Raw genomic sequence first — 24073 nt, forward strand, 5'->3', positions numbered from 1 at the left:
GTGGTCTATTCTTGATTTCTCACTTGCGAAACATAGATACGATATAAAAATAGAATTATAGAATTATTTAGAGAGTAGGAATTGTTTAGCTTTGATTGTTCTTGTATGAAAGATGTTCTTTACCTCTTGTCAACTCATATGATCCTACTCTTACATAAATGTGAATTAAGGTAAAATATTTATGGATACATAAATATATTTATATGATGTTTAAAGGAGATGTTTCATTTAGAGGATAGGAGATTGTGGGAGTCCATTCAAAATATCATAATAGTCATCTACTAATTATTAATCTTAAATTTTATAATTCAATTGAATCAATCAAATTAAATGAACTTAATTAAATTTACCTAACTATCAATACCAAAATTCTCATTAAATGAATCTTTAGTTATGACCATCTAATGCGTTACAAATATATTTGGGCCAAGTACAACCTGACTACTCTCAAGATCATAAACATAAAGAGACCTACATTATCAAAACAGATGAACTAGAGCTCAAGGCCTAAAAGACTCAACTACATCATCTTGTACTATAGGTCTAGTATACTATACAAGGGTCTGAGTGAGAAAGTCAATGGAGTCTAATTTCTCCACCTTGATACTCTTTCACAACAAAAAGAATAGTAACAACCTCAACATCAGGTCTAGGCAAGGATCCTACTGCCTAGTTTGAGACATGTCAAGTACAACCACTCTATCTTGTGTGAAGGCCCCTACTTTACCATTTAGCTCCCACATGTCAAAATAAATTAGGACCTTGTTGAGGAAAAAATCACATTATAGTTTCCTCAAAAATTATTATGATACCTGACAATTATTGAAAGGAAAATGGTCAAAAACCATCCACCACCTATCCAAAAAATTATTCTTTACCCCTTGGTGGTTGCATCAATGGATAGGAAAACCCTTTCATGCATTGTGTAAGGTTTCATTTGTCCATGGGTTAGTGAAGAGTGGACACAAGTAGATTTTAAAATTCATTTTTTTCACTTGCTTATATGATAGTTTTTATGCATAAATTTTCTTTTTCTCTTCACTCATCAAACCAACTATTGATTTTCCCACTCACATATTCTACATGAGAGACTATAGATTGTAGTAATTTGAAAATATGTGTTCTCTAAGAGCTTGTTGCAATAGAATCTTTCAATCCTGTTATTAATTCTACAAGTTCTTTTGTGCTAATTTCTATTTATCCTAGTTTATTTTGTTTTGTTATTGGAAGATTTCGAGAATTTGGAGAAAATATTTTTTATGGATGTTATTTAAGAGGGCATTGTTGAGGCGGTGATTAAGGATTTTCAACATTTGAGGTGAATTATTGATTTCTAGAATTTTTTTTAAAAAATGGTTAAAAAACTAATGTAATCTACTTAATCCGAAATTTGACACTTAAAAACCAAAGATACTTCTTTAGCCTCTACAATATTTTGAAATAATCTTGATGAGCATCTCACAAATACATGATATTAAAAATGTGCTTTATTAGCGAAAACATGATTTTTTGTAGTATAAAAGTGTAACCAAAGAAAGAAAACAACAAAAATGAAGGAAAAATGAGTGATTTTCATTTTATGTTTAGTTTTTTTGTAACATGATTATATTATAATGCAATCACATTATTATTTGGATTGACTCAACCCAAATTTTAGAGAATCTAAGTCTTATAGTTAGTGTATTATAATGCACACATGATATGCTCTAATGGTGGCTAATTTAAAGGTAAGTGGTGACTTTTTTAGTCCCTCATCTTGGTTCACTTACCCCTTTATTACCTATAAAAATAATAATTTGTGCCAAGAATTTAAATTTAAATAATGTAAGAAGGTAGTTTAGGATGAAATATTAAAAAAGGATAATTATATATGATGTCTAAATAAAATGCATTGTATTATATTTCCTTGATAGATCACTAACTACCTTATATTTTCTGAATACTTTGGGTGTTATAATTAATACTTTAGTATGTGTTGAATACCCTCACCTAACTATCATGAAAGAGTTGAACCTTCCAAGTGGGTATTAGAAGATACAACATGCCTCTCTTGGTATTTCATTACTTATCACATTTAATGTAAGTTTTATCTTTCATGTTTGGGCAGCGAAGTTGGGTAAAAATTATTGCATCTAAAACTAGTGTAATTTCATATTTCATGGAGGAAATTAAGGGGTTGGGGATGTTTGGGTGATGAATCCTCTTTGGATACATTGTTTTGTATTTTTGGAGCTCTTTTCATTTTATATAAATAGCTCTTTGGATATGGAATTGAGAAGGAACAATTGAATGTTGAGTTTCTTTGCATGAAAAAAGACATGTGGGTGGAACAAGGTCTTTTTCATTGGTACACAAGTGCTACTATGTTGGAGGAAAAGAGGATAATGGAAGTGATTATATTATAGTCCTATTTACTTGGCGTTAATGCATACTTGACTTCTCTTTTTAGTGGATTCTTTGTTTCTACAAGAATTTCTTTACATAAATACTATGGTATTTGATGCTCTTATGTTTTGATTTGTGCCTCGTTGTTTCTATCTTATGGTGATAGTATGACAATGTATATTTTTTATATAAGTTCACATAAGATAGTGTAAATAAACATGATATGTAGACTAATTTTTGCATCATAAGGAAGATGGATCTAAACATGGAAATTCAATAAGACAACTTATTTTAATATTTTCATATAAGCTTTAGATTTTCATTTTGTAGTTCTCCTAGCCTTGTATCTCATTCTTTAGTTCATTATTTGGATAGAGATTGAATTTCACAACCTTTATATTTGAAGTTTTATATTTCTCAACAAAAATAAATAAATTTATATTTTTAAATCAAGTGAGATTCAATTAATCTTTCTCGTCAATCTTAGAAGGGTGTAGCTCTCAAGCTAAATTCTTAAGTTTCTAGATTACCACTTTCTCAAACTCATAAATGACAAATGTGCTAAATTATTGGATGACAATTAATGTTGAGATACATCCATAATATTTCATAAATTTCTCTTGTCACCCTTGGAAGGTTATAAATCCAATGATCCATAGACTCATAACTATCTAGACAACAATCCACATGGATTTTGAACCAAATCTCTACACATTCATACAAAACAAAATTCAAAAGATATTAATTCTTTAATTCTATTAGTATCCAAAAAGAAAAACAAAAAAATGTTCTTTTTAATTCAAAGTGTGCCATCATTGAGTGTCAAGTTGGTTGGAGATGTTGAAAATCACTTAACCATAGTGCACACCTTACACTAATAAACCACAATAATCCTGAAACTTTATAAATAAAATAAATTTTAATTTTTAAATCATAAAATATTTACCTTGTGTCTCCAAAAGTACTTGGAAAAAAAAATAGAATAACCTTTTCTTTTCCATAAATATTTATTAATTTTTCCCTTCTCTTAATGTCTGAACAATCTTAAAAGTTATCCTCTTATAATATATAAACCCTTCTGTAATTGAGATATTTTATTTTCAAATATCAAAATGAAAAGAAATACCTTATTAAATCATTTCTTATCATCTAGATGATCATACTCTCATCATTGAAAAATAACTTTATTTTATTTAAAATTCTTTTCTTAAAAATTAATAGCAATGATTATTTTTGCTTCCTTTTTATTCTCTAAACCATATTTAAAAATAACAAGTATAAATATTGCTTAAAATCTTGCTCATAATAGTAACACTAATAAACACAAGATGATGGTAATAATATTTGTTGTATATAATACTTTAAAATGTATTTTGCTATTTCTTATAAATCATTGCTTTCTTGTAACTATCAAAGACTCCCTAAATTACTTACAAAATACTAAGAATTTATGTTTATAAAAGAAGAAACAAAAAATCATTAAGATGACTTTTTTACAATATATATTTACCCCAATATTCTCATAATTTTTAAACTGAAATTAATATTGTACATGACAAAATATATAATCTAATATGCATAATTGATGGAAATAATCCCAACTATGCCAATTTGATATCCTTTGTATGCACATTAATAGTTTCCAGATGCATTTGTCAACTCTGTATCCTCCATTCTATAGCCATATTCAACAAGCATTAAATACAATGATCTTCTATGGATTCAATCAGATTTTACAAGCACTCATCCAATCTATTTATTGTACTATTTGCAAATTTCTTACAAATTGTAGATTGTCTAAAATATTTTATTTTATGTTTATCTCTCTCATCCACCAATGCATAATTTTTATATAATATTTAAGTCTTTACCTGTAATCACTCTCTCTTCAGAGAGTCCATTTCCATAGAGCTATAAGAAAGTGTGCAATTATGAGTGGGAGTAATATGTATGAGGTTGTAAATTCTAAAAAAAGTAATCATGTCTCAAAAGATATTTTAGCATCAGCTCAGACAATCATTGTAATATTCATAATATTTAATATAATTTATGCTTTATTTATTCTCTCTTCACTCCAACAATTTGGTAACAAAGCCAATGATAACCTAACGAACCTATAAAGAACCAAAAGAATCTAGGGAGTGTTGTGCAATTGTGAGGGGTGAAAGATATAGCCAATCATTGAAGGTAAAGTGAAAAATATTCTTTGTTAATTGTCAACAAGATAAAGTTAGCCAAACAAAGTAGCTTGTATAGTTGAGGAGTGAGATTGCTAGTTTTATTGTGTAATATTTCTTTAACCCTCATGTAATAAATCAGGAACTATGGTAGAATCTATAATTTAAAGAAGATAATGTAAGTGATATAGCAATAATCAATGTAGAAAGAGATGTTTGTTAAATTTAGTGGTCGCTGCAATGATAAAGTTTCTACTAATATGGTTAATAAATGAAAGAAGATGGTTACGTTCGATGGATGTTGGATGGAAAGGGATGATATCACATCATCTAGATATATGAGAATACGTGTGATGTTAGAATCCACTTCCAATGAATTTAATATTTTGGTTGCTTATGTAACTATGAAGATGCCTAGTTACAATATGAAAATGTCTTGATTGTGCTAATTAGAAGGTAGTTATTTAATATTGATGGACTATGCTATTGACAAGTAGATTTTTCTAACTATTTTTATTATATGATCTTCTTTGGGAAATGAATTATGATCTAGGATAACACTTTCTATGTCTATACCCTGATTATGTTTCTTTTGGCTTAGCTTGCCTTTAGTAACATATTTCTTCTTAGAAGTAGTCTTAGTTGATTTATCCAAGGTTGCTAATGTATAATGGGCCTATGTTTTAGGACATGACTATGTTATGATGATATATAGTTTTAAGGACTTATTGATGGTATGAGGGTTTATGATTATAATTATGATGTCCTAGTGGTTTTGATATGATGAGGGTGTAACGATGATATTAAGGATTTAGTGATAATGGTTTCTTGATGTTTTTATATGAGATGAAGTGTTATGATTGTGATGGAGTATGAAGAATTCTAGAAAAAGAGATTTAGATCATTATGGCTGTCCTCGGCTCAGTTTCTCCACATGATGATGCTTAAACATAAGATAGAAAATTTGATCTCTCATGTCCTTAAAGATGGAGTCAAGATTGAAAAGGAAGATGATATTAGAAGAGAAGCGGTTCAGGTTTTCAGAAACCTTCTCTCAACTGAGGATGGATTGGATGAGAATGTGCAACAAAGTTTTATTGAAGATATTCCTAGTATTTTGAATGCAGATCAAAAACAAATTTTTATTATCTATTCCCTCTTCTGATGAAGCGAAGAAAGTGGTGTTCTCTTTTTCAGATAACAAAGCCCTGGGCCCAAATAGCTTTCCTATGTTTTTTTTTCAAGTTTTTTTGGGATATTGTGGCTGAGGAAGTGGTCAATGCTATTAAGGAATTATTTGGGTCAAGGAATATCCTAAAGGAAATCAATTATACATTTATTATTTTTATCCCCATGTACGTAGGGGTGGATGTCTTTGATGCTTTCAGACCCATCAGTCTTTATTCTGGGAAGATTCTTGGTTGTTCTCCCTCTTTCAATTTATCCCCAACAAAGTGGTTTTATTCTAGGAAGATAAATCCTTGACTCCATGATCACTGTGCATGAGAATATCCACTCTTTGGAGGTTTCCAAAAAGAAAGGGTTTTTTCTCAAACTTGACCAATACAAAGCCTATGATAGGGTAGACTAGTATTTTCTACTAAAAGTTTTGAAAGTTTTGAAATTTATGGAAAGGGTTCTTTAGCTAATTTTGCACCTCATCTCCTCTTCTTCCTTGGTTGTTACTGTCAATGCTTCCCCTTATTATTATTTTAAGGTTTCCAATGCTCTCAGATAGGGTGACCCAATTTCTCCTATCCTCTTTATTTTGATGGTGAAATGTCGCGGAAGGTATATGCACAAGTTGGTGAATGAAGGTAAATTGAAAGGCCTTAAGCCTTCCTCGACAACCTTGATTTTCTCTCATCCACAATTCATTGATGATACTATTCTGATGGGAAGTTCAACCAAAAGGCGTCAAGACAAAAAGTGAATACGAGGAAGAGCTCTATCTTTTTTGTAATACCCCAGATGAAAGATAGAAGAAGACAACATCCATACTAGGTTGTGTGATTGGTGTTCTCCCCTCTATTTATCTCGGGCTCCCATTATGTTATAAACCCCCTAATGCTTTTCTTGAACTCTCTCATTGACAGGTTCAATAGGAAACTAGCTAGATGGAAAGGTTCTCTTCTTAGTTAGGCCAAGAAGTTTTAGATCCTTAAATCTTCCCTTCAAAATCTACCAGTTTATGCTCTCAGCCTATTTAGAATCCCTTCCAAGTTTGCTGACATTATTGAGAGAATATAGAAATATTTCTTATGGTCAGGTGTCGAGGAAAGAAACTGGATTCCGCTTATTGCTTGGGAAGCTATTTGAAGACCAAAGAGATTGGGAGGCCTCGGCCTTAAGAATATTAATACTTTCAACAAAGCCCTTCTGGTGAAACAGATTTGGAGATCCTTTTCTGATTGAAGAAAATGGAATTGTATTTTGCATAGAAAATACTTACAGTGTCAGTTCTCTTAAGGATTTTATTCAGTACCATAATCTCCCTTTGGGATCTACTTTGTGGAATAATATCTTTAAATCCAGCAATATTGTAGTGACGGGTACAAGTTGGAGAATTGGGGATGGCAGAAAGGCCTTATTCTGGGAGGATATTTGGCTTTTTCAAGAACCTCTTTGTAGTTCCTCTTCTTTTCTACCTTTTATAGAAGAATGCAAGGTTCGATTTGGTCATTTTATTGGAGATTATTAGCAGGAGGGTCATTGGGTTAATATTGGTCAAATCAATGAAACACTTCTACCCCTTCAATTGTCTCTCAATTATATTGTTATAGATCAATCTAGAGTGGAGGATTGCTTGGTCTGAAGATTGACTCCTTCTGGGGAATTTATGTCTCTTCTGATATTTCTCTTTTGTCTCAATCAAATTTTGTTCCACCCTTGTGGGATAAGGCTTGGATGAAAAACCTTATCCCTATAATTAATATCTTCTTTTGGATCATCCTTCAGAATAAGTTGTTAATAACAAACAATTTATGCAAAAGAGGCTTCTTGCTTCCAAATAGGTGCTATCATGTGTGGCTGAGGTTGAATCTTTTCCCTGTATTTTTCCTCATTCCTCTTTTTCTTAGGATATTTGGGATCATTTTTTAAAGTGTTGGAACCTTTATTTGGTCTTTCTTGAGTCTATTTTTGACATTTTTTGTCAGTGGAAAGCACCCTCTGCCAATCAGGTCATTCAATTAATACGGTCCTTTGTGTTCCCTCGTGTAGCATGGGGTATTTGGAAAGAAATAAATAACAAAATATTTTTGGAAGCTGCTATTCCAATGGATATTGTTTTTCAAAAAATTCTAGGGCTAATTGGAGATAATATAAATATTTTATATAATCAGCTTATGAGGGGGGAGAAGAAGATATGTCAGGCCTATGACTATGAGGTATCTAAGCAATGGCAAATGAAAATTGGCATCTCAAAAACTACAAGGCTTGTTAAAAAATCTAAAGAGGGTGTGTTCTGGAGCTTTCCCCCTAAGGGATGGATAAAAGTCAATTTTAATGGGATGACCAAGTGTAATCCTGGGCCAACTAGGTGTGGGGGATTCATTATGAATGAGAATGGAAGGTTCATATCAATGGTGGCATTCCCCATGCGTAACTAGACCAGCTACCTTTTTGAAGCTACTGGAGCCTATCAAGTCTTATTGCTTTCTCGTCAAATTAATTGCAAAAAAGTCTAGATTGAAGGTGACTCGAACAACATTATCTAGTTCCTCAAAGGGAGTAATAAGGCCGCATGGACTATAGGGATGGATAAATTTATAAAAAGAGATTATTCTTTCTTTTGATGAATGTTTTATCTATCCTTCTTATAGGGAGCCCAATACGGTGGCAGATTTATTTGCCAACAAGACTAAAGACATGGAATACTAAAGACAACCTGGGGGATGAAGTTAGGCTTCTTCTTAGATATGATAGATCACATGGGATACATGGAAGTATCCCATCACATTACTAATTTTGATAATGGGCAATGCCACTATTACTATTTATGGAGGCTATCGTGGTGAGGTTAGAGGAGGTCTTTCACACAATTGCCAGCAGACTTTCTGGGTTATTCGAGAGCTCTTCTAACTTTTAACTTGGTTGCACATTCTATTAAACCATTATTTACGTAAGGGCCCTATTTATTCTAATATGGGAGGAGAAAGACGTTGTGTCGAACCTATGGACTATGAAGCCCAGCCAAGGGCCAACTTGACTATTTGGAGAATTTTGGAGAAGGGGGAATTAACGCCCTACATCGTAAATCTCCATGGTTGAGATCCTAAAGTCACTAAGATTTTTTCCAAAGGGTGGAATGAGGGAAAAATTACTTTGTTTGGTAGGTCTATGGTGATTGATGAGAACTTATTTGGCAAAGTGACTGGTTTATCTTCCAAGGGACTCAAATTATATAGAGAGAAAATATTCTGACCCTACTATGAAGAAATTTCCCAAAACTGACAAGGAAAAGAAAATGTTGGTAAAGAGAAACAAAAGTTGCTATGATGCATCCACTATCAAATCACTTTGGAGGGATGTGCTAAAGGTGATCATTGAATATATTACTATGAATGACCACTACTCAAGAATTTTTGGGCACCATTTTGTTTTGCTCAATCATTTTAGACACCAAGTGAGGGTTTCTTTTCCCTTCTATCTCCTATTATCCCTTAATGCTAGTATTACAAAGCATAGAGAAAACCCTAGTGTTAATCCCGTTTATCAAGAGGGGCTGTTGGTTTTGATTTATGAGGATTTCAAAGCCAATTTTGCTAAGCTTAATTCCCCCCATATTTCCATTTCAGGGGATGGGGGATAAAAAACCCACAATTAGAATGACGAAGATTAGAATATGGATATGGAGGAAGATAACTTTGTTCCTCCTAAGAAGATGAAAACAAACATAAGCTTGGCAATCCCTCATTTGCTAGGAAGGGGAAGTTTTAAGGAGTTAGATAACATTGTTACCCAATCCCTTAGCTCTCGAACCAAATGTGGTAGAAATATGTCTAAGGCCCACCCTCGAATTGAGGGTAAAACTCTGGATTTTGAGGAACCTTCCTTTGACCATGCTAATCAAGGCTCCCCATCTCCCCTGAACTTGGATAACTCTTATCCTTCTACGAATAGGGAAAACAAACCCTATTTTTCTACCCAACCAAATACAAATTCTCACCTCTTAAATTTGGATTAGGAGTTCCAACCTGACATTATGGCCATTGCAAGAAATTGGGAAGTGGAATTTTTTTGGCTTATGAAGTGGGCCTTTCATGAGATTAAGAACCTTAATTTAAAACAAGGGGATATAAATAGTAAGTTGAAAATTCTGGAAACTAGAGGTGAGGGCTTATATGGTAGACATGGTACTAAAGGTAGTGATCTTTGGATAGAGGAGGAAATTTTTTTGGTTGTTGATTGCCTTTCTAAAACTATTGAAGTGATGGAAAATCTCAAAAAAGGCTATGAGTGTAATATTGCGGCCTTCGAGAAGAGATTGAATAGCATTAAGGATACTCTCCAATCCATTATATCTCTCAGTCACAATGTTATCAAGACCACTACAGACTGCATGAATATAGAAGGGCTATCAGGGTAATTTTGTTGTGGATTTTGATTTGGAGAAGGAAAAAGGTAACGAGGAGTCTCTGGGTTCTACCACGAGGACTCGTGCCATTTTGAAGAGGAAGCAAGACAAACCCCTATAGGACATCTAGAATTTGAAGAAAGTGACTCAAAATATGAACCAACTAGAGGCAAATGTTGCTAAGACTTTGTAGAATTTCACCTAGCTCTTGTTTTCCTTCCTTGGTTTCTCTTGGATTTTTTGTTGGATTTTTGTTGGTGCTAGGTTGTCGATGTCTCTATTTTTTCTATGGGCGGTGTTTTTCTTAACTATTAAGTGAATCATGTCTGATTATAGTTTTGACCTTCTGTAAAGGGTTTCAGGTTCCTTCAAAACTTGTTTTTTCCATTAAAAAAAAGATGCTAAACAAAAGAAAAATCCCCTCACAAACCAAAAAAAATTGTTATATAAAGTGACATGTTACTCCTCTCCATCCAATAGTATGGTGACACGAGACATTTTCCACACCATATACCAACCTTCCTACATAATAATCAATGGATTTGACTAGTAGTTGTGATGGCCCACATGCATCTTCCTCTTAAAGTACAATGTACAATTCCCCATTATACATATTTGGAAAGTCGTAGGTTGACTTCATGCCTTGTACCATTCACCCAGGCTTTCACAAATGGGGGCTCTTGAAAAAGTCTCTCTCAAAACCCCGAAAAAGCTTCTACACCCTTCTCCTAGTATCCTACCCATAGGTACTTTGGTTGGAATCTAAAAATGAGACTTTGACACAAATTATCACTTTTTATACTTATTGAAAATTATATAAATTTTCTATATGGGTTTTCACTCTTACACCTAATTTTGGATACTAGAAACACACCTAAACACCATTACATTGAACTAATGTTCCCCAAAAAAATAAAAATTAAATGCTTATACTTTGGTTTATACTTAAAAGGCCTTACTTCATATTGGATTGGCATTATTTTCTCACTAGAATACACAAACAAAATCACATTACTTAATAATGTGGCACAAGACAGTCAGGATCAAGGCCCTTTCTTCCTCCCGTTAGATTTGGTATATACCTACATTCTTTTGAAAACATAAATATGTCTATTTATATGTTGCCAAAGAAAAATGAATCATTGTTTCATTCAATTATGTTCACATACCTTTAACATGCATTCAATCCAAAACCTATACATCACCAGCATGACATAAACCAACATCATCAAATAGTGTGACTAAATCTTGCTTTTGAATATTAAATAGAATTCACATCTTTAACTATTATGACTTTGTAAAATATATTTATATATTCAATCCCATTTTGATAACATAACAAATTAAGTTTAGAACCCACTTCAACATCTAAATAATTTCTGTTGACATTTAAATTTGATTTACTAAAACAAATGCAGATAATATTAAATCTCTCATATAGAAAAAATATATGGATAAAGTTTGACATCAACATATAAATACAGTTATATCTGGAAAGAAAGGATTAGTGGATTTTTAAGGAATGACATTAACCCCTCCGAGGTGGTTTGGGCTAAGATAAAATACCAATTTGTTGAGAATGTGATGGCTAGTGGATCTCATTATTGAAATAGTAAGGAAGATTATGATGTTCTAAGGAGATGGAAGATCCCATCCCACATGGACATTAATATCAATCAACTCAAAAGAAGGATGTGATGTTGGTCTTTTTCTCCCAATGATTGGATTAAGGCTAACTTTGATGGGCCTGCTAAAGGGAACTCTGGGCCAGCTAGCTATGGTGGAGTTATCCAGGATTTTGCTAGCTTTTGCATAGGGGTGGTGGTCTTCCCCTTGGGGAACCAAAAAAGTCATTTGGTTAGCTATGAGCGCCCTCCAAGCTATTAAATTAGCACATCATTTGGGAGTCAAATTCTTATGGTTGGAAGGGGATTCTAAAAATAGTATCAATTGCCTCCTTGGTAAGCATCAACCTTCCTGGACAATTAAAAATATAATTGACATGGCCAAGGAGATGCTTCAAGGATTTGACTAGTGTTACATCTCTCATGATTATAGAGAGGCCAACAAGAACGTTGATTGGGCTGCCAATGAGGCAGTACGAAGTGGGAAATTGAAGATTTGGTATGGCAAGGGGGAGCTCCCTCTTGTGACACATGAAATTTTAAATAATGAAAGATATCATGGTAAACAAGGTAGGATTTGATATCATTTCTCGATATGTTAGGGGTGGTCGTGGCATCATGAAAAAATATCCTAGGCAATCGAGAGGGAGGTATGTTATTAATTATCATATCATCTTGCATGCTTTGTGGGAGTTTTTTTCCTTTTGTACTTGAATCTTAAGAAATATCCATTTTCTTCTAGAGGCTTCTTCCCTGCTAAAAACAAAGTCTGCAGGGAAGAGTGGTATTTACTAGAAATTACAGTCAACTGATATTGATAAGAAGATGGGAAAAATCACAAGCGCATGGAGGAGACTAAAATTGATAAATGGTAGGACCATCCCCAGGTTTGGGTTGTGCTGCAAGGAGCAAAATTGACAGATTACATGGAGAGAATGCAAGAAAGAAGGTCAAAAATCACTAGGATTTTCAAAAAGGGGTGGAATAAGAGCACCTTGACCATTGGCAGTAGAAAGGTTAAGGTGAATGAGACCATGATCGCTGAGACTACGGGTCTGTCGATGGATGGAATCAAATTCTATAGAGACTGGAAGCTGTCAGATACTGCTATGAAGAAATTCACTAAGGATGAGGAGGAGAAAGCAAAACTGGTGAAGGGAAGCAACACTTACACATCCCCTAAGGTAATCAAGATGATATGGTGATGGATTTTGTTTACTATTATGGAATTCATAACTTTATATGGTAGATATACCAGAGTTTATAGCTACCATTTTGTTATTCTCAACCATTTCTCGTACAAGGAGAAAATTTCTCTCCCCTACTACTTGTTATGTGCCCTAAATGTCAGGATTATGGATGCTATCTCTAATCCAAAAACTAATCCAGCTCTACATGAGGGTCTTATGGTGGTTCTTTATAACCATATCAAGAATACCACTATTCAATTGAATATTTTTGAGGTTTCTGAGTTAGACAAAGAGTTGGATGATTTAGATGATGATGATGGTGAGGGATATGACACAGAGGCAGATGTTGAGGTGGACCCCCATAACAATAGGTTGAGCAAGTGTAAAAGGAAAACTAGGAAAGAGGATCAAGGTAAAGGGTCATTTAGAAGGAAGCAAAAGGGGGAAGATGATGATAGTTGGTATGAGGAAGAAGATGAGACTGAAGATGATATGGAGACAGACAGTGAGGAGGTTCAAATTATTTCTAGCTAGAAGAAAAAGGGGAAGATGCTGAGAGGTGAGGATTTAGGAGCTAAGTATCGTTCACCCCTTCCTACTAACTCCAAGGACCACAGTAAGGGCTTGGTTGGGGAGGACATCTCCATGAAGGAAGCTAAGATTGCTGAGTGGAAGGAGGTGGTTCTAAAGGTGAACTTGGATCCCACGGGAGACAAGGCCCAAGATGACTCCCCTCTAGATATTGACCTTTCTTTCAAAAATGACACAGACTGCTTCAATAAGGTCTTCCTTTGGGTTCAGAAGATAATGAAAAGCATAAAATCCAAATAGGTCTAGGAGGCCAGTAAAATTTAAGATTTAAAAGCTATTGGCACTGGTGAATTCAGTTTCCTCACTGACTGCTTAAGTGAGCTTACCAAAGCTATCAACAATGCAGAGGATATCATAAATACCCAATGCAATAGCTTTCAATTCTTGGAATATAGAGTTTGGGCTACTGAAAAGAGGATGGAAGGGGTTGAGAAGACTCTCAAAAAGATTGAACAGTAGAGTCACAAATTTTTAAAGGTTGCCTCAGACAGCATTAAGGTCCTTATCACCAAGCTTGAAACAACTATACATATATCATACATTTAAAAGCATTTTGAAAACCATTAAGATAAATCTAACAACCATAACAAATCTATGACATAATATCATGTCAAATCTACAACTGAATCATATAATTCAGAAGGAACATAAGAAACATCTTATTCTTCACTTTTAAAATCTTTATATAGGAAGATTTTCATAATCATGTTTAAATTATACAATAGAAAAGTCATGTCTTTTTTATTTATTGAAGGACAAAAACCCTTCATATTCTTCAACAATTCAACAAAAATGATAAAATGAAAAGGCCAAGACTTTCCATTACTAATTTTCAGATTAAGTTCACCACTAAGCGAAAAAATCAGGCTAGCATTAAGCATGGCTAATCAAAACAAGATGGTCCAAAAATCTCCTCCAAACATTATCATAATACAATCACACTACATTGATAACAGGTTGAACCAAATTGAACCAGCAACTGCTAATGTTTTCCCTATATAGGAAAAACCCAATTCAAGAACAAAACCACAATTAAAAAAAATTATGCATCCCTCATAGTTTGCTGGTAGTATATATTCAAATATAAAAATTGCTCTGTATCATATGCAATGATAAAGCTACCATTCTGTTGCGGCTTCAAATTTCCAAATAATTTCAAGTACCCTACTATTAAAAATGGTGGTCACTTCATGGAAATGACACATAATGGATGATTAATGATTTGAACAACTAGATTGAAGGAGGATATGAATAAATTAATTCCAATGGACCCCATGAAATACTAGTGTTTTTTATCTGTAGAAAAGATGATATGAACAGAGAATTTAAATGAATGAAATATTAAAATACAAGAAATACCCATTTCATAAAATCAAGTGTCCAAGCTCCACTAAAAATATTAGATCTGTACAATGTGTTTTTGGCTGTAGACCATATAGAAGATCGTAAGAAGGCTGAAAAGCCTTTTATTTCAACCTACATGAAATAAAATGTCGACTTGGAATGGAAATGTATGCAAATATCAAATATGATGAAGACGCATTTTATAAGTGAATGTTTCCTACCACCAAAAAAAAATCAGATTCGTATCTAGAGTTTAAGGTTGCCAACCCAACAAAAACCCGAAAGATAGCTTAAAGAAAGGTTATTGACTAACTAGTTTGCATATTAATTTCAAAGGGTTTTGTTAATTTTAATGTAAAATGGTGACTTTTCACCCCAAAAGGGGTATGGTGCCCATTCAACCACATATATAAGTGGTTAAAAACTGTAAATATGAGGGGGCAGTGAGAGGAAAATATAGGAGAGAGTCTTAATAATACTGTACTATTTTAAACCTTTTAATACAATCAGTTGTTTTCCTTCGCATATGTGTTGTGAGTGATTTCATTTTCTATAAGCAGTTGTTTGTGATATTATCTAAAAAAGATAAGTTTATTCGTATTCTTATAGTGAAGTTTATGTTTTTACGTTATAAACTTGGATTAATAGGATCTAGTTGCGAATTGTAATTGTTCCTTGTAGTTCTTCCTTGGATGGTCCTTTAAGGTTAAGGTTAAATTCATTCAAGCGGTTTATGATATAAACATTTAGCAGATCTCTTAAGAAACAATAACTGACAAATTTACCAAAGGGGGTAGGTTTAAAAACTATCTTGCAAATCATACATTAAGTCCTAGAGAAATATAAGACTCTGTAGCCCAAATAACAGGAAAGACACTGGTCATTCACAAATCACAACATTTACCATATTAATTACTTTTACATTAAAGCAATAGGACTAGTTGAGTAGGACACATAAAACCAATTAGCAATAGTATACATACTTCTAAATTTCAATTACAAAGATCAAATAGCTTCCACAGTTCAACAATCTTGAACTCATCTACAAGCCACTCATCCTAGGAACCTATGTCATTCTGAGATAGGAGGAAGTTAGATTAAGATAAACAATCTGCTATAAAATGTATTAGTCATTGAAAGCCACTAGTGAATAGGTATACCCGCCAAGGTCTTGTAGAGCCTAAAGTGAGGGAGTTAGTAACCACATAGGTTCAGTCTATAAGGTGGCGAAGTCAATTGGAGGGTTTGATCATAGGAGTTGGCATTTCCTTAGAACCTATCCAATCCGTTGATTTGAGATTCAACACATTCAACACCATATTTTGTATCTATAGAAATCTCTGTCATACAATCTCTTACATATTTTACTCAAAAATTGGCTGCATATTTGTGTGTCCAAGCTCGGGTAGTATCCTCATAGCGACCTCCGTCACTCTTGTAAAGATGAGCAAGCAAGAACCACACAAATAACAACTACTTTGAAACAGTCACTGAAGGACTCCACTGCAGCTCCTTCAATATATCCAAACACACACTCCCATTCGCATTTATATTTTGATGATAAACCTGACCCAAAAAAGCAATAACAACATAAATTATAATGATCTCACATGGGATTTGAAGGGCTTATGACAAATAAAAACTACAAAACCCACATAAATTACAATGATCTCAGACAGAAATTGAAGAGCTTATGACAAAGAAAAACTGCAGATCATAAAAAATAAACAGATAAACCATAGATTAGGATGATGAGTTCTTGGGTTTAAGATTGTATATTTACCTTAGTCTTGAAGATGAGCTTAGGAGGCTTCAAGGGGTAGTCCTCAGGGAAATCAATAAGAAGTGAAAAGGAGACCCCTGAGTAAGGAGTTTTAGCAGGACCTATTGGGGTGGCCTCCAATGGAAAATGTCTTCTGCAACTGGTCTGGCACTGAATGGACACGATAGATCCTTCTGAGACTTTTGCAACTCCATTACTTCTTTCCATATACGCCTGATTGCCCTGCTCGCTATGTTCTCTTACTCTAACTAGTAATCCAGACTCTACCTGAGATTTCTTTGGAATCAATATTACTCCACTTCCTGCTCTTTTGTTTTTTTCTTCACACTGGAATGTGCTTGCACTGGTGGTTTGTAAACTATTGTCAATGTGCTTGATCTTATAGGGTGGCAAGGTCGGCATATTCTACTTAATGGTGAGATCTTTGCCATATTCCACTTAACGTTGAGATAGAGTGGGGGTTTAATTTGTCTTTGATCCACGCTCTTGTTGAGGGTTACCCTCGGGCCTCGATTTTCAAGACAACGGCTCATGCAACTTGTATTTTAGTGTTTTTTCAGTTCCCCATTGTTTCGCAACATATAGAAGAATATAAATAGAATATAACTAGCACTTATCTGTTGGTTTCTCCCTTAATGTTTTTTGCTTGCATTCCATGCAAGTCTCTGCTCTTTATTTAGAACTGTTTGTTAACAAAGTCTCTTATTTTTTTAGTTTACATCGGTAGTCAAACTTTGATTTAGTTCTCTTCTTGGGTGATTTGATTAATGAAAGATAATACAGTTTTATTTTCATCTCTACTGTATGCACATAGCGCAGTCTTTATTTAGAATCCTGATTTAATGAGATCTAATATTCATTCAATTTAGTGTCATAGATTACAAGATACATTGACAGCTTTCCTAGTGCTGAATCTAGTCTGGGCGATGAAAAATTTAAAATTTCTGTGGTCTCGTTCAACGCCTTCACTAAACAGAATTTTTGCTTGCTTAACATTATCAAACCTGTCTGCCTGTGACATTTCCACCTCTGTAGTTTCTATCTCAAAACAACCCTCGAAGCTAAGCCGAGGCATTTATATATATTTGAAGGGAAAATTAATTTTGTTATACAATACTACACATCTGCAAATTAGCACGTAGCATTAGACTTTCATTTATTTTCCATACACGTTCACTCCAACTATAACCCTCACAATGGTTGCATATCTTTTACAATCATTTTCTTTATACAAAAGTTAAATCAATAGGATTTGAATTTGAGAGAGAAGTCAATTATAAGATAACGTTTTCTACCATATTTATATGGATCATCAAGAAATTTATGGTTCTTGTCATCTCTAAACTACATTAGGAATCCAGACAAACAATTACATATGCATGGCAAACAATAGAGACAACTTTCATCCCATTAAAATTAACTTGGTTAAGGTCTCACACATTGTATATTACATAAGCTAACCTAGATATCTAAAAGGAAGACAACACAAGAAATGAAAGATTTATCTAAGGGATAAACATTGCTTGTTCAATACAAAAAAATCAAATCCCAATTACATCCAAATAACAAGGTCATCACAATCTTAACATGACATAAAATGTAGTGAAAAATTAAAATAAAATAAAATATGAGATCTCATCTCTAAAGGTTAGACAAGAATGAAGTTGGGTCACACTACTTTTTCACTTGAATAATTTGTCATTCTTCATCCTTCAACTTCTAGCACATTTTCTATGAGGAATTAAGAACTCTTCACAAAACATCATAAATTTATTACTATTTCTCTTAGTCTTCTCATGTAAAAAAGTTGAAGAATATAAAAAATCTTCATAATATCAAGAGAGATTGTCATATAGAGTGAAATATTACTCCTCTCTATCCAATAGTATGGAAACATGACACACTTCCACACCATATACCAACCTTCCTACATAACAACCAATGGATATGACTATTTGTGAGAGCCCACATGGGTCCTCTTCCAAGAGTACAAGGTATAGTTCTTCATTATCCATATTTTGAAAGTCATAGGTTGACTTTGTTCCTTGAACCAATTACCTAGGTTTTCCCAAATGGGGGCTTTTAAAAAGGTATCTCTCCAAACCCCCAAAAAACTTCGTCCACCCTTATCCCGATACCCTACCCATAGGTATTTTGGTTGAAATCTAAAGATGAGATCTTCACAAAAAATTTCATGTTCAAAATATCTACATGGCCTTGCACTCTTATGCCTAATTATGGACCCTAGAAACACAACTAAACACCATTACATTGAACTAAATTTATAAAATAAAAATTTTGGCACTTATACTTTGGTTCATAGAAACTTATATTTTGCTTCATACTTAAAAGCCCTTAATTCATATTGGATTGTTATATTTTTCTCACTAGAATACATTAACAAAATCACATTACTTCATAATGTGGAGCAATGTAATTAAGATGCAAATGAATTTCCCTTCTCCCATTAGCTTTTGTATATTCACATATTTTTCTACAAACATGAACATATATATTATATTTGTAACCAAAGCAACAAAATTATTATCATATCAAATTGAGCTCACATACCTTAAATATGCAATTGAACCCTAAACTCATACATCACTAGCATGAGCATAAACCAACCTCATCAAATAGTGTAACTAAATCTTGTTATTGAATTATTAAATTCACATCTCTAACTATTGAAATTTTGTTAAAGTATAGTTTCTATATTAAGTCAATTTTAAATAATCTAACAAATTAAGTTTAGAAGTCAATTCAACATCTAAATCTTTATTGGGAAGTAACCGATGGAGTGGCATGCATGAGGAATAACAAGGGCTAGGCTTTCAGGAAGCATTGCCAGTGAGGAAGGTGAGGAGGACCCGGATGGAGATGGCCATAGGTCTGAGTGTTTTCCGCCCTCCTTTATTCTTCCTAGTGGCTCAATTGGTTGGCATTGCGAATGGTGGGGGTATCAGCTAGTTTGGTTTGCGGTAGACGTTCTTGATCCTTCACTGGCCCCTGTTAATTGTGGCCTCCACCATGTGTGGTTTCTTTATACTCTCATGATGGCTAGGGTTTGTGGATCTAGTTTTTGTTTCCTCATTGGTGGGGGTAGGGTTGTCTTCTTGGAAATTGCTACAGCAAAGGAGTTTGAAGCTGAGGTTGGGGATGAGATCTTGTTTCTCAGGAATGGATGCAGTAGGGGTGTTTGGGATCCAAGTGGAGTTGTCTTTGTAGACAAAGGTTTCTCTTCCCCTTTGGTTGTTGCTTTAGCGGATCTCCCTTCTTTTTGGGTCTGGGTTGTGAGGTTGCAGGGTGCCTTTTGTCCTGTTTCTGGTTCCTCCCTAGTTGCCTCTTTGTTTTTTGTCTTGTCACTTTTATCTCAGTTTAATGGGTTATTTCTAGTGCTTTCTATTGAGGTGGTCCAATCCTTTTTTGAGGATGAGATGGTGGGTATTGAAAATAACTTCTCTCATATTGAGGTGGAGACGAAGATTGTGTATTTTGTTCGTAGGAGTTGGTGGGAGGTTGTTATTGCTCATTATTGTGGATGGCCTAGTTCTGAGGTTGTTTGTATGGTTTTATTCTCTCCCTCTATCCCTATTGAGGCAGTGATATTGGGGGGCCTTTTGTTCTCAGATCTGAGCGCTATCTCTCTTGTTTTGGATGCCCTATTTCTTGAGGTTGATGGTGTGTTTTTTGTTCTCCTCTTGTTGTCGAGTTTCTTTCTCTTTTCTTCTATAGAGGTGGAGATATTGGTGGCGCTTGTCAGCTGGTAATTTGTCTCGTTCAAGCCTTTGCTTATGCTTAAGGTTTCGGGAGCCTTTTCAAAACCCATTTGTCCAGATAAGTGTTATGGGGCTATTCTTTGGTTATTGGACTGTGTTTTACAGCCCGAAGCTATGATCCTTTTGTTGATGGTCTTCATCTTATCTTCTCCTTTTGTGGTGGTTCTCTATCTTTTGGAGGTGGAGAGGATTTTTGCTAGTAGATGGACATTGATCAAAGGTGGTGTCGTTGTTGTATTATTTATGTTGTCTTCTATGGAGATGAAGTCGAATGATGTGTCTATTTTCAAGAGCCGCTGGTGGTATTTGGCAGATCTGCTGTCAAGTTGTGGGAGCCTTGGAAAACCTTCATTCAAGGTTGAGGGAGCCTAGAATAGCCCTACTTCTTGTTAGGGAAGCTCGGTTATTGGTTGTGGGAGACAATCAAAACCCATCAAGGTTGGGGGAGTGTGGCAAAACCTCATGTCTCTTGTTTTCACTAAGGATGGACTGCATGCTGATAGTTTTCAAGGGCCCAATTTAGCCAGTTCTTATTTTTGGTTAAAGTCAAGATTTTGGTTTGGTTTGGAGAAGTTGTTTCAGGTTATGGGAGCCTAGGAGAATATATTTTGTTCAAGTTATGGGAGCCTGGTAAAACCCACTAAACAGGTTATGGGTGCTTGGGAAAACCCTTGTTTTTTGTTGAAGGTTAAGGTAGCCTTGATAAAACCCTTGTGTTAGTGTGAGGATTAAGAGAGATAGTAAAAGAAGATCTTCAAAAACTACTAGATGTAGGATTTATATACCCAATTTCTAACAGCCAATGGGTATCCCCTCTGGTTATAGTGCCTAAAAAGAATGGAAAATTTAGGGTTTGTGTAGATTATAGAGAACTTAATGTTGCAACTAAGAAGGGTCACTTCCCACTTCCTTTTATTGACTAAGTGTTGGATTCTTATGTAGGTACTTCTAATTATTAGATGGTTTTATTGGATATAACCAGATAAGCATTGAACCTAAGGACCAAGAAAAAACAACCTTTACCTACCCATGGGGGGACCTATTCTGTACTCCCATTTGGTTTATGTAACCCTCCACTTACTTTTTTAGAGAGCAGTCATAAGAATATTCTCTAATTTCTCACATTGCATGGACATTTACATGGATGAATTGACTACATATGGGGGTACATATGAGGAAGCATTAAGTCACTTGAAATTTTTTTTGTAGTAATGTGAGGATCATAATCTATCCTTGAATAGTGAAAAATATTTTATAATGATGCAAGGAGTTGTGCTTGGCCATTTCATTCATAGGCTTGTTTCTAGGTTGACCCTGCTAAAATAGAGGTAATTCTCAATCTCTCTACTCCTAGTAAATAAAAATAGTGTTAGAAGTTTTTTAGGACATGAAGGGTATTATAGGAGGTTTATAAATAATTTCAAAATAATGGCAAGACCATTGTATAATCTATTGACAAAAGATGTTCAATTCCAATGGACAACACAGTGTGAGAAAGCTTTCTCTGAATTTAAATTAGCACTGACCCCAAGCACTTGTTCTTAAAGGACCCTAATGGACACTTCCCTTTCATATCCACACCAATTCATCAAATTATGCTCCAGGTATTTTTTTGGTCCAAAAAGAAGCCAATGTGGAAAATTCTATTTACTTTATCAGTAAAAATTTGTAAGGACCTGAATTGAAATACACTATCAAAGAGAAAGAGATGTTGGAATTCATATATGCACTTAATAAGTTCAACCACTACATCACTAGTTGTCAGATCTTTGTTCATAGAGATCATGCAGTCATCAAATACCTCATGAACAAACCCTCAATTTCAGGAAGATTAGCACAATGGATATTCTTGATGCAAGAAATTGATATCACCATTATCGATAAACCAGGGAAAGCCAATGTGGTAGAATATTTCAATCAAGATTGAAAACAAATGAAGATCTACAAGTCATTAATGGTTCATTTCCAAAAGAACATTTGTTCTCTTTTGCTATTTATACACCTTGGTATGCTGACATAGCTAATACCTAGTTTCTCATGGGATTCCTCCTCATTTTTCACCAAAATAAAAGAGATTGCTTGTTGAAAAGATCTTCAATTCCTCTTGGGAAATAGGGTGCCTATTCTATACTAGACAACCAAGTAATGAGAAAGTGTGTCCAGGAGCATGAAACTTATGACATCTCTCTAAGGGGTACTAAAGCTATATAAATGTGTCAATTGTTTACCTCAACTTTTAGAATTAACTACTTTCATTGTAAATTAGATTAGATCCATCTAAGAACTTCATCATTGTTTATGAATTGCATGCACTTTATGCTCCATCATATTCAATTTCCTCTTGACTCATTTTAGCATCTACAAATTAATTTTTATTTATCTATCAAAAGTAAGAACGATTTCCTCTAACCAGGGATACAATGATGAAAATGTCTATTGTACTTAGTAATTTTATTATTGTTGTTTATCACATTAATATGCAACAATGAACATGAGACAAGTAAATGGGTAGCTAAAACAACTATAAAGAGAATATAAGAAAGAACCAAGATTAGGTATGTAATGTGTATATTGTAATGAAACAACTATAGAAGGTTGATTAGGATGAATGAGTAGAATGGATAAGAGTAATATTTGTTTGAGGCTACTTGCACCACAATGCACATATTGTAGTTTCATATTGTAGAGTAATCTTTTGTAGAATGAGAGTCTTTAGAATGGTGAAAAAAATGGATTACAAGTGCAATATGATCAAAAGGTTTGTTGAGATAGATTTTACCTCATGTTGGAAAATTTGTACTGTAATGAAGACACATTTTGTAACATTTGCCTTATGATCAAAATAGAAGGTAAATAAGTTTGTAAAACAATGCAATGTGATGATCGAGTGAAATTAATGGTGGGTGGTGGAATATTATGCTAGATAGGAAGTGGAAGGGATTGGCTAGTGGTATGGTGTGATACTATATGAGGGATATTTTGAGAAATTAAATTGAGAATAGAGGAAGGTGAGATATAAGAATATTGATTAATATAATTCTCACCTAAAATCTAAAACTTATGTGAGTAGAATTACCATTAAGTGCATCAATAGACATGATGGAAGAAATGAATGTAAGAATCAAAGGTACAATCAGGGGTATAGATATCTGCCCAAATTTAAAAAAGGACTTTGATTTCTTAGTTAGACCTTGGTTTGAAGTAGAAACTTGTAGTGGGAACTAATCAAATCTAGTGTACAACAAAATTTGAGAGAGACATCAACCTTCGATATGATGTGGATTTTATTTTTTCTCTAAAATTAAATTTTGAAACTTATTGCAATGTATATTATGAAATACAAATTTAATAGATTAAGGATAAGAAATAGGCAAACTAATTAAGAATATTTAATATGATGAAATAAGGTTATATATTAATTGGACATATTAAATTGACAAAATAAAGGGAAGAGAAAATTATATAAATTTTTTCTTGTTAAAACTAAATCTATTGAAAAATTAATAAAATTAGAAGGAAAATAGATAACCAATCATATTTCCATGCATTTACAATTTCTTAAAAGATAGTGAAATGCTAGTCAAGATTCATGGTGGTTTTGACAAGGACAGCTCCCCAAAC

The 24073-nt window shown here is 33.9% G+C and overlaps 1 pseudogene; it reads right to left on the minus strand.

Annotated features, from left to right (window-relative positions):
* Positions 1-16258: 16258 nt before the first annotated feature.
* LOC131871203 (ubiquitin-conjugating enzyme E2 11-like) lies at positions 16259-16888 on the minus strand (annotated as a pseudogene).
* Positions 16889-24073: the final 7185 nt, after the last annotated feature.

This window comes from Cryptomeria japonica, unplaced genomic scaffold (assembly GCF_030272615.1).
Source record: "Cryptomeria japonica unplaced genomic scaffold, Sugi_1.0 HiC_scaffold_378, whole genome shotgun sequence".
Lineage (NCBI taxonomy): Eukaryota > Viridiplantae > Streptophyta > Pinopsida > Cupressales > Cupressaceae > Cryptomeria > Cryptomeria japonica.